Source organism: Adelges cooleyi, unplaced genomic scaffold (assembly GCF_023614345.1).
Source record: "Adelges cooleyi isolate 19-005CV unplaced genomic scaffold, UGA_ACOO_1.1 ACOO_flye_CR_arks_rails_tigmint_CR_PRNA_247, whole genome shotgun sequence".
Lineage (NCBI taxonomy): Eukaryota > Metazoa > Arthropoda > Insecta > Hemiptera > Adelgidae > Adelges > Adelges cooleyi.
Genome location: NW_026095912.1, coordinates 8,454,803 through 8,472,066, shown reverse-complemented (window position 1 = coordinate 8,472,066; position 17,264 = coordinate 8,454,803). Strand labels below are relative to the sequence as shown.

At 34.7% G+C, this 17,264-nt stretch overlaps 2 protein-coding genes across 6 annotated transcripts in view; one reads left to right on the top strand and one right to left on the bottom strand.

The window, feature by feature from the left end:
* LOC126836339 (calcium/calmodulin-dependent protein kinase type 1) overlaps nucleotides 1–17,264 on the top strand; it is a 139,161-nt gene that overhangs the window by 24,265 nt on the left and 97,632 nt on the right. The gene's annotated exons all lie outside the window — the stretch shown is intronic.
* LOC126836338 (uncharacterized) overlaps nucleotides 1–17,264 on the bottom strand; it is a 158,943-nt gene that overhangs the window by 47,433 nt on the left and 94,246 nt on the right. For both annotated transcript variants that reach the window (XM_050569575.1, XM_050569576.1), the window contains exon 2: nucleotides 16,733–16,853. The gene's annotated coding sequence lies outside the window, so the exon portion shown is untranslated. The remainder of the gene's footprint in view (nucleotides 1–16,732; nucleotides 16,854–17,264) is intronic.

The following is a 17,264-nucleotide window of genomic DNA, read 5'->3' as shown; positions in this document are numbered from 1 at the left end:
GTTTTTGAAATTGTGTTGTTTGAATTTGTCTTGTGTTTATTCGCGTGTGGATGCAACTTAAATACAAGAGGGTGGTATTTTTATTTAAACAGTTATTACTTACTCGTCTAAGCAATTATTTAACGATAAACATTCGATGTTCATCATTATGTCTTTCGTATTTGTCTTAGCTACAAGACTAAACTGTAAATTTTGAACATCCAATTATAAAATATTTATAATGTTTATAGTGCCTAGAATCTCTATAAATCCAGTAGAACCTTAATTATATAGAGTTAAGTGTAACTCATTAAAAAAATTAAATGATACCGTTTTTAGTTCTGACTGCAAATCGTTTGGGAAATGTCCAAAAAAGAATTCAATTTTATTTGATACTACTTTGAAAGTCATACCGTGCCATTTTTCAAAGTGAATAATATGTTAAATTTTGCGATTTTGATTAGGTAGGGGGAGACTTACCAAGTTTTGGTCCAACCACCTTGTATAAATAAATCGATACGATTGTTAGGAAAAAAAATTGTGGTTCTCTAAAAATATTTTTTAGTTTCTCATCGGAGCTAACGACAGTAATAATAATAATTAAAAAATATATACATATGTAATTATTATACATGCTTTATTTAAACAATAAACATTAGTACTTATTAACTTCGATCTTGGACCTTAAAAAAATATTTAACCCCTGCCCAAAATAATTAAACTGGCCTTTTTTTTAAATTATGGGCTAAATTCTTATATATTGCTAGAGAAGTTTTTGATATTATGTTGGCTGGCCAAACGTGCGTCTGCTGTAGTTTCCCGTGACATCAAACCGGCCAGTCGTTATCACGTACAGCAAGTAGTCCTACCTACCTATCTACCTATACCTACGTCAATGCCGCACGAACTACGTTTTGGGGTCAGTGTATTAATAAAATACAAATAAATGAAACACCAATAATTGCATCACTGGCGATACATACAGAACACGACCAGACGCCAAACAACAGATAGTATAGTACGGTGTGTAGTGTACAGCGACGCGTTCGGTAACATACCACAATGCTTTCTTATCGTTTTTTTTTTTTTACCTATTCAGCTATCGGTTGGCTGTTTTATACATTGTATATTATACACAATTCCATGTATTGCGCACGAAAATTCAATACTCACGTGCAAAGTAGGACCGTGGTATTTCGCGTTTGCTAAAATAATTATCATAATATAGAGCCGACGGGAGCGTTTCAACAGGAGTCCTACTAACTTGAGTGAAACGTGCAATAATATTATTCGACGACATGCCTCCTGGTTAGCACCATGCAACTTTTGCTGTCATCCAATATAATATAATTATCTCTCTTTCTCTCTGTGTTTAGCCGTCTCGAGTCCAATCTGTCATGGTCGTTATCAATTCCGAGTGCGTTTATTACAATAATGGAGATTTTAGAAAGAAAAAAACACACAAGGGATCTCACAACGCATTATTCAATTGTAATTCTCTTAAACCGTTTCAAAAAAAAAAAAAAAATGGAAAACGTTTTCAAACCCTATAATCGGAACAAAAAGTAGAAATCTTTTACCAAAACCCCAAAAAACCGTTTTGACTCTGCTCAAAACTGACTCTTGCCCCCCCCCCCTTCGTGACTGCTCCCGGCCGTTTTTCTTGTTGTGCATAAATATTCTTCTCTTTCACCACTTACACGTGTAGTTTAATACTGTTTTGATATGTCACTGTCGACGACTGGGGGTGGGGAACTCCGATGTGAATTGTGCGATTTCCCCTTGAGCCATTTCGCCGCCCTTATTATTAGATATTATTATACACACAGGCTTTTGAGAAAGCTTTTAGACAGCTAAATCGGACACCAGCCGAATTGAAGCGATGGCGTGGCTCGGTTTCTATTACAAAACGCAACGGTGTGTGTTTAACATCACTTAGACTCGACGCCAACTGCTAAAACGAGACGGGACCGCGCCCAAGTCCATCTCGTCGAAAATACAGTATAATATATTTATATTACCTATTGAAATTGAATAACACATTGTGCGATCCCTTTTTTTTTTTGCTTTCTAAAAACTCCATTATTGTTTTTGCTTTTGACGGGATAAACATAATGTTTGCCTACTTTGGGATATAAGCATAATATTTATTTTACCTCTCCCTTCGAAGAAGTGTGCGAATAATAAAATATACTAACCATAAAATGTTCACTCTTTTGATACATACATATAAACGTCACGTCACCGTATGTATACTGACGTTGTAAAGTGTACCCGTTTAAAATAATATCACCGAAAGAAAAACATGTGCTTTTTGTGTGTAAACGCAGTTTTTCTGGTTTTCGGAAATCGGGTAGAGCGTATAAAACTCAAACGGTCGGGTTTTTTATTTATGAGAATGTGTATTTTTTTAGTGAAATTGATGGGACCCGAATTAATCATCGAAACCACCCCGTACAAGTACCGGAACCCTGTACATTATATACTGTTGTAAAAAATATCATATATATGTAACATTATAGTATAACAAGTTCTCTTCAGTCCGACCCAAAATGAAAATTTGTCGACTGAAACTGATTGACCGAATTCGGTGCAGGTGATTCGACCCTTTTAATTATTTTACCGTGTATGGCAATAGTAGGTATTATTGTGGAAATACCGGGAAATGTTCTCCAGAGCAATGAAAATAATTGTGTATAGTACACGAATGGCGAATATAACGTGTTCAGCTCACTTAACAATGTCCAGTATATTTTTTATGAACGCCAAGTACGGGTAAACGTAATACAAATTTAGAATATATATATTTTAAATCTTTAGCTATACATCTAAAAATCTAGAATTTTGTGGTTAAAACTAAAAAAAAAAATACTTATTATTAACAAAGATTTATTTTTATTTAATAAATTTATTTTTAATTTTGTATCATTAAAAGTGTAGTTTCTATTCAAGTTTTAGCACTATATCATAAACTTGTGTTCTTTCATAGATTTATAATAAATCTAAATTCAGAAATTCACATTTAAAAAAAAAATGTATATAATAATTGTTTCAACATTTTACCATCAAAATTACTGTAATATTGTGATGGTTAAATTTTAATCATCTATGTAAGTATAAGATTGTACACAATTACTTTTCGTGTTCGAATTTTGGTATTATTTGAGAGTTGAGACACTTATCTCAGTGGCAGTAAGTTTTTTTTGCCCTAAAAAGAAAAACATTTAGTAGAAGGTTTGGATTTTAATTTTTGTTTTGAAAGAAGTACATTCCTTTACGGTCTTATGAAAATCTCCATTTTTATTTCAAAATGTAATTCCTATATCTAATAAAAAGTTCAAATTCTACAATAATGTTTTTTTTATCTTAAAGTCTTTGTACTTTTTATTTTTTAATGAACATTTGAAATTAATCCTCTTTAAAACAAAAAAAATGATCAAAATCCGAATTATTCACAAGGCTTTATTGATTTTCCCGTTTACCAAAAATTACTAAATCTGAAATTACTTTTTTTCCAAATATTGCCTTTATTAAAAAATAGCCACGACCTGGACCTTAAAGTATTATAATCATATTGATCAATCTTAGTAAAGTACTTTTTGTTTTCGAATGTAAAATATGGTATAAATTAGATTCAGTATTTTTTTTTTTGATTCAATGTTAACGAAAACCCGTTCAGTATGTTTACTTTGTTTGAACCCAGCAAATATTTAATATTTTTTTAGAGTTACATACTTTATAAAGATTTTATTGGGCTTATAAAAATCCAAAAAACTTTTACTGCGTCGAGATAAAAAAAATAAATCGGGCTTTTGCAATTCTGGTCGGAGTGTACATTTTGAATTTTTCGGTATTTGTAAAACGAGCTTTGAGTATAGTTACTCTTTAACTTATGTGCTTTTTTTTTACCATACCTATATATTTTTATCTTGGCTGAACATTCGATGTACATCTTACCGACCATAAGGCCGCATAAGACATTTGAATCGAAGCGGTAAATTACGTGACACACGGTTAATTGTTATCCAATCCGTTTGCGTTAATGGATACTCAAGGATTCGGCGATTACGGCGTGTGTCGGGCTAATTATACTCACACTCGCCTTAGGCCCGGCAGTTAATAAGCATAATATAGTGTACAAGACCGGTCGAAATTGTGCATTGTCTATATTAATTGCCATCTATTATACTGCTGTATAATTATTATCGTTGTAGACACGTAAATAGGAAGGCATAACGACAAACAACAAAAAACGGTACAGATCGTGCGCTATTCTTACCAGTAGCCAAGCGGTCGCCTTACCGTCTGATCTACTCTGTATTGTTAACACGAGAATTCGTTAAGCACAAGAATTATTAATGGATACCAGAGTTGTTCTATATGGATAATTTACTATACTCGGAACATGCGCGTTAATTAATTGCTTAGTCACGATAGCCGACATACCAATACACAGTGTGTTGCCTCTGTGTAACACGCAATCTAACTGAAGCCACACTGGGAAAAAAGTCGTCAATTAAAAAATAGAGGGTGGTTTTAGGACACGGAAGAAAAAGTCGGGAGGAGGGGGAGATTCCGCGAAAAGGAACTAGCGGCGGTGAATGACAAACAACAAGGCAAGAAAAAAAATAGTGGATATATTATTATCATCTGGCTATTATATTACCATGTATGTACTATCGACGACTGTGGAGACGATCGCTTCACTTTACAGGCAGCAGTGGAGCGAACATCACTTAACCAGCATACAACATAGCCAGCCATGAAAGGTGAAATGCTTGCGAAACGTTGCCAAAGCCATTTTGCAAGTATAGGTGTAAACTGTTAGCAATTTCAAAGAAATCCTTTACAAACTTCAACCAATTTATAAATATTATAAGATCTCATTAATTGACGTTCAAGCGGTAATTTTACTATTAAAACATTAGAGCTGAAGCGTCCGAGTAGTTTTTGTGTTTTTATAGAAAGTTAATAATTAGATGGAAATATAAATAATTGGGGTTCGAGTACAACGATTTGTACTTTCTCTTCATTGTCGGGTCAGCTCTTTCTTAGTAGAGAACGGTTTCTTTTTGTACCTTAAAAATATTTTGAGCTTTTAACGCGTTCTTAATGACATCGTCGCCATGACCGAAAACGCGTTTGACCTTGTACGGCGGGATGTCTGGTGTTTGTACATTAATACATAAAAATATAATATAATAATAATTGCGAGCACATGCATTTGGGAAATATTCGTAGACGTTATTAGAAGTTTTCTAACCTCCCCCGCCATGACAGGATGTGTGACCCTATTAACTTGTACCTCGTCCCGTTTGCCCCCCTGACCGTCTTTGATTTCCATTTCAACATACGATTTTTGTGCCAAGACCGCCAAGTCTTCGATTTTTAAAAAAAATATTTTTAATATTTCTTTTAACATTTATATTTTTACCGTCATACCGTGACCCGTGATGCGTCCTATGATGACGCGCAACACGAAGCTAATTAGTAATCGACACAATGCCCCAGCACAGCCGTCACGTTTGCGGTATGTCTCTTTTAAAATAAAAGTATCTACCGCCATTTTTACTTCATAACTGTACAAACTTAATACGGAAACGTGTAAACGCCGGACGATCCTGTTGATACGTTGATCTTTTTGCGTTGATAATTGGAAGAGGGGAACTGATCATTTTTGAAACACTTTTCTCTATAGTTTGTTTGAGATTGGGCGGGGCTTAAAAAACACCCGAGTTATTTCCATCTATGATGGTTAATGGTTAAGAATAATAATTTTGGTCGTTCAATCCTACCTGTCACGTGAGATGCGGTTCTCGTGTAAATTCAATGTTATTTTTAATTAAGTTTTATCTTGAGCGATTTTGAGTAATTTCGTCTCTCGAAAAATGATTTTGAAACCTGTTAATTAGCTGTCAGTCACAATGCTGGTAAATAAATTATATGCAGCAGTTTCATCATTTTTTATTTTAGACTATAATAATATGTAATTTACTATTCAGTCACAGTGATAAATTTAAAAAATAATATTTAAGTACAGGGTACTACATAGAATATTCTTTGTAATTCGTGAAAATATAGCATGTTTGTTAAGATAATTTTAAACTTTTATCGATTTGGGTTATATCGAAGGAATTGTTTTTGTTTCATTTATTCTCAAAATGTTTTTGTAATGTTATTTTCACAAAAAAATTATTCTAACTGAATTGTTTTCCAAAAACAAAAACACAAGAACCGCACTTAATTTCTGCCGTTGTTATTTGTAAATAATATGATTTTTGAGCTCTTGGAGCAGTTTCGCTTCTTTTCAATGTTAACATCCTTTATTGGCCTTATCTTTTTACACTCGGTGGTTGAAAACTAAAAAATAGTTTTTATTTAAAATTACAATCATAAAATGGTTCTAAGGTTAATCCTATATTCGATATTAGCAATAAAGATTGACCTAAAAAATGCGAGTACTCTTGTCGTGCGTGAATTATCATTTTTAAGAAAACGCCTTGTTAAAAAAAAAAGTGCTTGAGCATTGAATTTCTTCTTTTGGTACTAGCGCTTGTTTTTAATACTCTCCTCTGGCGTTGTTTTTTTTCTCGGATTAATCATTATTGTGTCACTAAAAAAATGAAAATAAAAAAAAAACATTGGTGTAACCAAACAATCGTTAATTTCACGAGGCGGACCCGCACAAAGAAACGACAACGCCGCAGTTCATGTTCAATAATTCAAGTGTTTACCGTTTGTTTTATAGCTTTTATTTTGATTCGAGATTAATTATTTTCTCGAGTCGGACTCATCGATGGAAACAACAATTAATTATTTTGAAAATTATTTTATATCAAACGTATAGTGATAGTTGACAATAGTGAAATTAATAAGAAAATAAACAAAAACCAATATCTTCTTGGCTCCGAATTAAACCTATATGGAATTACAAATAACGACTTATAAAATATATAATGCACCCACATAATTACTTCGGACTTAAAGTGAGGGGGGGGGAGTAATTCAAACGACATACCTAACTTGTATAGGCTTCAGTTTATATGTATAGTGTAAATATTAATATATTAACGGTCGGAAAATTGGTCACAGTCGAACATTTTTGTTAGGCAATGGTCGAGCGATCGAATAACGACGGAATAGGGCCAAGGCAAACGGAAGCCAAATTCCGATAGCTTGCGGTAGTAGACAAAAAAATGCCTTTCTTCTTTCCTTTCAGTAAATACCAAGCCTTGAGGGGTATACCATAAGTTTGGCAACACACAATACTATAGATATCTCGAGCGTTCGAATTAAATATAATTTTTCTGTTTTGTACAATAGAAATATGATTACATACTTACAGCAGAGACCTACCTGTATAGGTACTCGAAAACATCAATAATCTACTGCCTAAGCGATAATTACTCACTCGATTCAGACGTGATCATAAACGAATAAATTAGTTTTTAATTTGTTCTACCAGTTGAGTAATACACACTTATTTTACAAACGTATGTCAACCAAACCAGGTTGATAAACAGGCCATAGAAAAATATTTAAAAAAGATTATTAAAAGTAGTTAATGTCTAATATACGTATTGTATAGTTATTGAAACTCAAACTGAATAGTTATTTGTATTACATTCCGTTATTCATTTTTTGACAAAATGTTTCATGATATTAAAACAATGCCATTTATTTAACTTATTATTAAAATAATTGTTATATTTTCTTGGTAATTAAGTATTTAATCAATTTTATTATATAATAATTTTATTATAACGAATTCATATTATTATGAAACATTATGATAATACTATTCATTATTTGTTTTAACCAGATGTTTGTTAATTACCTATATTTTTGTTATGTTTTTATTTAGAAAAACTTAAGTTGTTAAAACACAAAATGGTTTCAGAAATATTATGTTTTATTGGGAAATATAACAACTAATAGAAATAATTTACTATACAAAGTTTTCAATCTTTTAATGCTTCAAGTTGATTAGATGTCAAAATGTCACTTTTTTAACTGACTTCGTCATCTAATTATAAACGATAGGCGATAAAAACAAATTCTACTATAAGGAAAAAAATTATTATTTTGTGTTCTCGATCATAATCTTGATTCCGCGCTTGCACTTTGAACTAGTTCGCACTTTGTGTTATTAACAAGTTGCTACAATACTTAAGGAAGCCTCTCTCTCCGTTTTTGCTGGCCCGATATGATCCGTTTTGCGATCATAAATTTTGTCGCGTTTGTATACACAAAAGGGATCGCTTATGATGTATGGCTGCTATATTATACCGCCGTTAGTATAATATATATGTATAACATAAATATATCCAAGTGTGCACGAGCATATATTATAATTACTATTATTACTGTGTAGGTTTCACAGGCGGCAGAATAATCCGACGGCCTCTCTTGCAGTACTCCTCTGTGGGTCCAATTGCGGTTATTAGAGTTTGACAGTAACGAATCGGTAAATCGATAGAGCTCGTGCTGTATTTACGTTTGCATGCATGTGACGTTTGAAAAACGAAAAAGTGTCTCGCTTTAGGGCCGGTTTTGGGAGGTCAAAGCTAATGAGGTTCTGTGTCCAGCTGTGCTTTGAGCGTTCGACCGGCAGAATTAGAAAATCCTTACCTCAAAGGCTAGCCTCGTGTTTATGAAATTACAAAGATAAAGTATAATCTAATTTCAGATCTGGGCTTATAAATGTATTCCGTATGCTTTGATAACAAGTATTCCAATCGGATGTAACCGGAAATTGAGCTTGGTCTATTTTCATACCCGAAGTACAAAGTTAGACCTTATAAGTTTTCGGACCGGCCTCCGACGGTAGCGGTGTATGAATTATTAAGGGCTGCTCGTTCATTGAAACTTTTCCTTTACTTCCCCGCCGTTTTCTCTACCGACCTTCAAATCGATTGACAAATCATTTCTACCTTAATAAACAGAAAGTTCCTAAGCCCCGAGGCTGTATATAATAACCTGACCCCGGCTTATAGTTATCACAAAATCATGATTTACCATCACGACCATTATCGTACAAAAGCTGAAAGCCTCATTATAAAAATCGACTATAAGTGATACCAATAATATTATGAACTTTCTTACGTCTGGAATAATAAGTTAGTAAATATTAGTATTGGTTTATACATTTCGTTTAATTTATATGTGTATTTAAACTAATAACAATAATAATTAACAAATCTAAGCCAAAAAGTGCACTATATTAGATGAAGAGAATAATATAGTAAACACATGGGTGGGACAGATCTAAACATAAATTGATTTTTATAAAAAATAAAAGATTTATTTTACTGAATTTATCATAAACCATTAACTTGTCCCGTCTTGACCATTAGCTAATGGTTCACGAGGTTAAGTATCTGATAAGGGACGGAAATTATGTGACACACATCTAAGTACTTTAGAAAATGACTTAAGACAGAGCAAATCTTCAACAGTTGTCTCAAAAACGTGTTGTTTTTTTTTTTGTAAAGTAAATAGTTGTATTATTGTTTACGTACGCGATTTGACGAGGAAGAAAACGTCTTAACGGTTAACTTGTTTAGCTAACGAATAATAATAGCGAGAGAAAACAACATGGGATTGGGTTTATTTAAAAACCACTTATACGGTCGCCACGATCGATCGGCCGCGGTGGTGGGCTGTGATAGAGAACCGTCAAGGTGAAGGTTGAAATTTAAAGTAAACACCATGTAAGCACACACAAAGTTTTTTTCCCCTCCGCGACTGTAAAACAAATACTTATTACTATTGGATGACATTTAAACGCACAATGGCGTTTGGGTTATATGAAAATTGAAAAGGGGTTTTCCGGTTATTGTTTTTAATGATTTGTGATTTCACAAAAAAAACTGTAATAATATGACGCGTTATTATAACGGTTATTACTTTTGACCGACGTGCGTTTTGTTCGGATGAAAAAAAAGGTCTGCCAGACCCGTTTAAGTATGTACTGAGCGAATGGCACGTTTTCTCATTTCCTCATTTAATTTGCATCGTCATCATATCCATGACGTTGACTCTCGTTGATGGTTTTCAGCATAACGTTATACAGTGTGAACGTCTCGACCTGTCTCAAGTACATTAACATTCGTTGCCCAGTGCGAACACACACAACTGCGACAACATCGCAAATCAAACAATCGGAGTGTCAAAAAAAAAAAAAAAAATGGTGCACTGATGATTCAATTTGCACACTACCCGTACAGCCTCAGAGCGATCATCAATTACGAACAGACCTTAAGCGCTGTAATCGAAAAGTATAGTGTTCAAACCCTTAGTGAGAGTTCCATTTCGGTTTGTATACAGTAAAAAAATATGTCAAATTTAATAATCAGTTTTATTAAAACATGATGACGAACACCCGAATAATGGTTACTCTGTAATTTGGGGTACCGTGTAATGTTTAGGGGATGTTTGAGTCCGAGTAAGGATTTAAATTAAAATAACAAAACAGCCTCCGGGCGACGGTGGCGACGGGTCGACAGCGGATAATTAAGCCGATAATAATATTTATTCAACCGACAAGATACGCAATTATGGTCCCAACTCGACCCAACGAAATTTGGCGTATATGTTTCTGGTCGGTTACCAAAATTGGCCTCGTACTGGCTTCCTAACCTGACAAGATGATTATTGTGATGTGTTTGTTACCGCTTTGCGAACGTTATAATATGTAAACCGTTTAGATCTCGCAAATAGTGTCTAATATAGTTTTTACTGTCATTGAGTCAAAGGAGTTGTTCAATTTAACTGTAATATACTTGCGAACACATTACATGTTTACGGTTGAAACAATCAACAAGTTAATTCACTATAAACTGAGCTCTGGTTCTAAATTTACACTAAAATACCAGCTATTGCTACAGCTTTTGTCTGAAGTAACTTGGAGACAGAAGGAAGTTGTAATCAACGATAAGAGTGTCATTTCAGGTTTTCCATTAGCAACGATCACGCATTATACATTTATGATTTCTATGATGGACTACACTCTAGAACACCTGGCTAATGTTATGTAGAAGTAACATGGGAATCCTGGAAGGTCACTAATTGTTTTTAATATTCATACGTTATTGCAATACTAATCCTATAGTAAATCCTAGGTAAGACGAATATATGAGACATTGCCTCGAAGGTGTCAATGGGCTCTCGTCGTCCTGCGGTTTACTGACTGCGCTATAATACGTTCGATGTGTGAAGACTTCATTACTTTGCGTATGCAGATTCCGCCTTTATCTAGTGAATGACAATATACAATTGTTACCACGAACAAGCAGACTTCCTCTTTGTCTTCAGAGATTCCAACAACGTTCGCGTTTTCTCGGAACGCAAGCTCCGAGAACAATGTTGCTTCCATCCGTTTGACTTATTGTAGCTATGGGACGATTTTTACCAGTGATATCCAATATAGTTTTTTTTTATATAGCCACGACTGAGGTTAATAAACAATATTTTGTTAGCACAGATTATTTTCTGGCGACTGTACACAGCATAGCTTAGTCAGTTGTACAAGCGTGTTTAAAATTAATATTAAATACACCACTCTCACGAGAAACAAACCAAGAACAAGGTATTATCTAGATATTGCCAAGTAAAAAGAAATTTTCCATAGCTTCACGGAGAAACCATAAAATTGTTTGTGTTCCAATAGATTAACACGAATTTCTCATGAAAAAATATGCAATACTGTAATTTTACAATTATCCTCCTGTTAAATTTCCCATCTAACGTTTAGTTATAATTTCAACAATACCCGCGCCTCTGGGATACAGCTGATGTATATAGTATAGTCAAAACGAACGGCCTCGTGCTTGGGCGTTATCCACGAGGATTCAGAGAGAAAAACGTTTCACAACGGATGTCTGGGTATTGCATTTATGGTTTTATTGTAGTGAACATAGTTTCCAAACGACAATTTTGTCAAAGGTCGTCGTTTTTGGGCCATCTAAAAAATAACTATTTCGACTGCCGCATTTGTGCATTCGTATAAGATTTCCTATTTTTTTCTTTTTTTGGCTTTTCACAAACGACCTCGGCGCCATGCCGTATGCTAATGTTATTTATTACCGTTTTCGTATAATATAGTCTGTCGGATTTGCACTCTGTCGGCCCAATGAACTGTGTATGGGTCGTGCCTTTCAACCGTTCGACCCAATTGGTCGTCGGCGTTGTACAATATATTCTTCCGGCCGGTCAATCCCGTGGAAAGCTTTTTGCGATGAATTACCGCGTGGCTGGTCGGTATATATATATTTTTAACGATAATATTCGCTTGATATCCTGCACAAGATAAAAAAAAAACGACAGCTACTACATTCGTTCATACCGAACCGTCGGCGGTAAAGTGTGAATACTATTTTACACGGTCGCGCGCACTTACTGGTTTTGAAAAATTAACACAACCCGTCGCTCGGTCTATAGTCGTTTACACGGACGGCGACACATCGAGATGTGTACAATGTATATTGCGATTATTTATGACATACAACATTTTCCCGGTTCTTTCTCGGATACCGTTCACGAGTGCGAAAAAATAAATAAATGCAGTATAGAAATATATATATTTTTTTTAAATTGTTTTTTTCTCTTTTTAAAGTTTTCCGTCCTATTCCACCCGGCGGTTTCTGGTACGTAAATAGCGTACACGCGACGGCAACCATTGCTATTCGGTCTCATTTATTATTTATCGTCACTTTCGTATTTATAAGTTATACGACGTGTTTTTTAATGTCGGCTTCGACCATTCGCCTCTCTCAGAAATACCTTCTGTGTAGGTATACGTCAAAGTATGTCTTACAGGCGACCAACGCGGTCTACACGTCCATACGCTGATAGCTTAAAATGCTCAGTGGACATTTTAAATATATTATGTAATTGAACACGAATATCTGCATTAGTAATTAAAGTGTATACCTACATAGTATTATGTATAATTCTTCTAATTTCAACAGTTTTTGTTATTGGTGCATTTGACTAGTATATTAATTGTATATATTATGACAAACGACAAATAGTGTATTTTAAGCGTTAGGCAACCTTGCCCTAATCTATTTATTCTTCTAACCATTCCAATTGTGTTAACAAAAAACTTCTCCACACTGATTATGAGAATACTGTAGTGTTATGTGTAAGGTACAATAAAAACAATTACCTAAAAAATATACTTCTGTGAATGTTTAAAATAACCATACAGTAGTTACCGGTTTCGGTATAGTCGTCGGGCTACTTCGCAGGAAATACTAATTAAACATAATATAGCAAAAAACAAATAGCGATTAGATACCATGCGCTTGTTAGTTACTCACTAACGAACCGAAATGGTATAACTTATTTAGTTAATTATACTATGCACACACCTAATATCTAAATGTTCCCAAGTAAACATTGTTCAGTGCTAATATTTTAAGTATCATTCCCGTTAATTAGCATGCGATAACAATTCTATTTGAGATGTTTGTTTAAAGCCAGTAGTCAGTACACAATATACTTGTACAAGATTATCTATAATAATATTTAAATAGTGCAGTTGGAATTAGTTAAGGTGTTTATAATTTGTATACAAAATAAAGTCAGTTGATATAACCTTTTGTGCTTGGTTAACGTCACCGTAATTAGTAACCGGACTTAATTGCTAGATATATAACCATATATCCACCCATATTCACCACTCATTCCACACAGTTTTCATTTGGAATTCTTTGATGATATCCTATAATAGAAGGTATTGGTACAATGATGCAATTTTTCTGGGAATAAAACGTACACATACTTAATACATAATGTATACCTGCGGCAGTTAAACGCATGCGTACGCCCGGTCCCGGGGGCACACGTAGGTATAATGTATAGAGATGAAAAAACTTAAACTATGTACAACACACGCGCGCATGATATATTTTATAAATATATACACTGCATTTTGAAAAGCCAACTGTATAATATAACGACTAGCTTGAAAACTTGTGTACTTTGTTGGTCGCTCGTACTTACAAAACGGCGAAAAGGATCCTCGTGGTCGGCAGGGAATACGACCCATTTAATACCCGTACCGGGGCGCAGAGTTATTTATGAGATACCCGGTGCGTTCGAAAAGTAAAAAAAATATATATACTTTAGAAAAAAATTATATTTCATATTATTTTCGTGGACTTTTCCGCCCGCGGTCTATCATCGTAGCCAGGTCGTTTTTATCCTGTCTTAACCGCTGGCCTCGACAAGTGTAGGTATGCAGGCTTTCTTGAGTAAAAGAACGTATCGGTGATGTTTCTCGAAAGCAGCGAGAATGGACATATATATGTTGGTGTGTGTGCACTAAACCCCAGTAAAATGTACAGCAGTGATGGACACACAGAAACAATCCACCGACATTATCCTCTATAGCTATTACGGTTAACATGTCTTCCATTAACCCCTAACCGGTCTAAAGATTAATGCTCACATTCTGAAATCATCGTAGGCAACCTGAAATTAAGTTTGAAAAGACACCTATTGGCTATCTACGTTGTATTAGACTGAACTGATTTTTCTAAAAAAAGTGTTTTTGTCGATAGGCGAGTCTTGGTCTCAAATCCATCAAGTGTAGGGTCAACAGTTAGGTTAAGTTTTATTTTTGATTTTCGACCAACAACAATTGTTCAATCTTTTTTATTAATGCGGTACAGAGGATCATTTATTACTCTGTTATGGTAGACATTGCAGTTTATTGCAAGTAGTAAACAATGATAAGTATTTACTTGGTTTTTGTGTTATGCTACTAATCATTATCTATAGTATTGCGGAATCTTAAGATACTATACGGCATGTGTTAAATATACAACAAGAACAAAAAGCAAATAAATTAATAATTAGAATTTGTAATCTGTTTCAACTCTTGAGTAGTTAGTAAAAAAAAAATTAAACCTTAGCTTTATACACACTCTAAAGATCGCCAAATCTTTTCAGACATCCAGTACGGTGTGTTGTGGATAAGGTCCGGGAAATAAAGTTAAATTAGCGTACGTTTAAGAGCGTAAAACGCATTGCGAATACCGGAAGTTTGTACATTTTTTTTTAATGTCACGTTCTAAACTTAGTTAGCGTTTCCGACAAAAAGTTATGAAGGGCGCACACGAGATCCCGTTTCCGGTAATTCACCTGTAAGTAGTTCAACGCCCGCGACGAAGGAACTCCTGCTATTTTTTTAGAGCACCTCGTCAACATCAAGAAGTCATGTATACTTTTTAGAAAACAAAATGCGTTTAAACGATTTTGGATCGTGTCTGCTCTGTATGACGTGTACACCAAATTAAAGTTGCGAAACAACATTAGAAAAAAAAAAAGAAGAGTTCAAACCTCGACGGTGGCATGCGATTGTGGCGATGACGTTCAGAATCGTTTGAATAGCAACCGGTAGTCGACAAAATACTTTTTGATAAGATGCCACGCCGATCGCATTTGTGTGTAGGTAGGTATTTATTTATGTTTGTGCGATAATGCATGCGGCGCAACACGATTAAACGGCGTCAGAGGTTAATGAAAACGGTAAACCGTGCGCGGCTTATAATGGATGATAGATTATCATTATTATTATTATTATTATTAAACAGGTACGGTCAAAACCAGACGATCGGTCGGCCTTGAGCCGACCACTCCGGGTCAACTTCACTTGGCGATAGTGTTGCCTATGCCGGGCGTGTTTGTGTGTATAATATAAGACGTTTGAATTCGTCTTTTATTATGTTATTATTATTCGAAGTATAAAACTGTGTACGTGCCCGAAAACGTTGCACGGTTCGCCTTGACACTAGCCCGGTCCAAACCATAAGCCCATCGCGAGTTGGAATTTTGTTTTTTTTGATTACACAAAGAACAATATTATTGGTAAAACTATATCATACAATCTCCATGGCGGCAACCCGTTTTGTTCGTTTTCGGTTTTGTCCCGTCTCGAGGCCGCTCAGATCCCACACAAACGGACAAGTGACGACAAATCCGTCGATTCGTTCAAATAACATATATTACTATTATATTATATTATAGTGTGCAGTGTAGGTATAGGTATACTCGTATGTAGCAGGTGCACGGCACACAGCATGCATGCAAATGATTACAATCCACAAAACGCCGGCTAGGTCGGCCGCCGAAACTAGTTCAATGTCGTGTGCGGCCCTACTAGCCGGTACCACGTTGTTTTCTCCTGTATACATTTATATGCTATATTATAACACAACATAATATTAAAATGTAGTATTACGTTGTCGTCCAACGTAATGTATACAGAATAATGAAAAACTGCGCCAACGTCGTTTTTGAAGTCCTACACGCTTTCGACGAAAGTTTTATAAGCCTCTAAACGTGGTTAATGCCGTACAACGGGTAACGTTAACGGGTCATAAACCATAAGGAAAGACACGCAAGTACCAAATCGGAATGTTATATTAACAACAAAAAAAGTAATCCTTGCACGAAAAAACAAACCTATCGCTACAAATATCAGGATAATAATTATACTAACAATTCAAGTTAAAGAATAATTAACCACAGAATAGATGAAAGTTGGAAGATCGCTTTCAATGTAAACAAAAAAAGTGACGGACTATTAATTAATGTTGCATGTTATATTCTCAGGTTAATACACACATTTTTTTTTGTACTAGCTTTATCATGATTTATTTTTTTAGTGCAAAACTATGTAGATAAATACTTTTTCAATTTAAATATGCTCTACTACTATTTATAATAATTTTTCACTTACCGTTATCGCGGGTCTTCGGGTACTCGTCGGACGAGGATCATTTTGTGGTGAGTTCGTTTATCAGCTTACATGCGATTTTCATCCTGCCAGCCATCTATGAGCAAAGTCAGTGTAATTTCATCTGGAAAACACATTGTAAATGTAATATTATCGGCAAGCACGTTTAATAAGTAAATCACACACTCTATAAGTGAACCCACACAAAAGTCACACTCCAAAAGTGCAATAAGTTCAATCGTTTTTTTGTCGGCGGTTTGGTATTGCACGTTTTTGGGCGATGCTTTGGTAGTAAAGATCGTACAACACATTTATGGCTATGAATAGCCTGCAGTTGTCAATTACTCCTAAGGCGACCCCAAAGGAATTAACGTAACAGGATTAAACATTTTGAGAACGGAATGGAAACCCCGTTGCAGAAAGGAAAACTTCATTATTTCGGACAAAAGTAATGACGCCGACAATACTACCCAGGGACCAGATGACGGTGAACAAAAAATACATTTATACCTTGGAAAAAATATATACATACAAA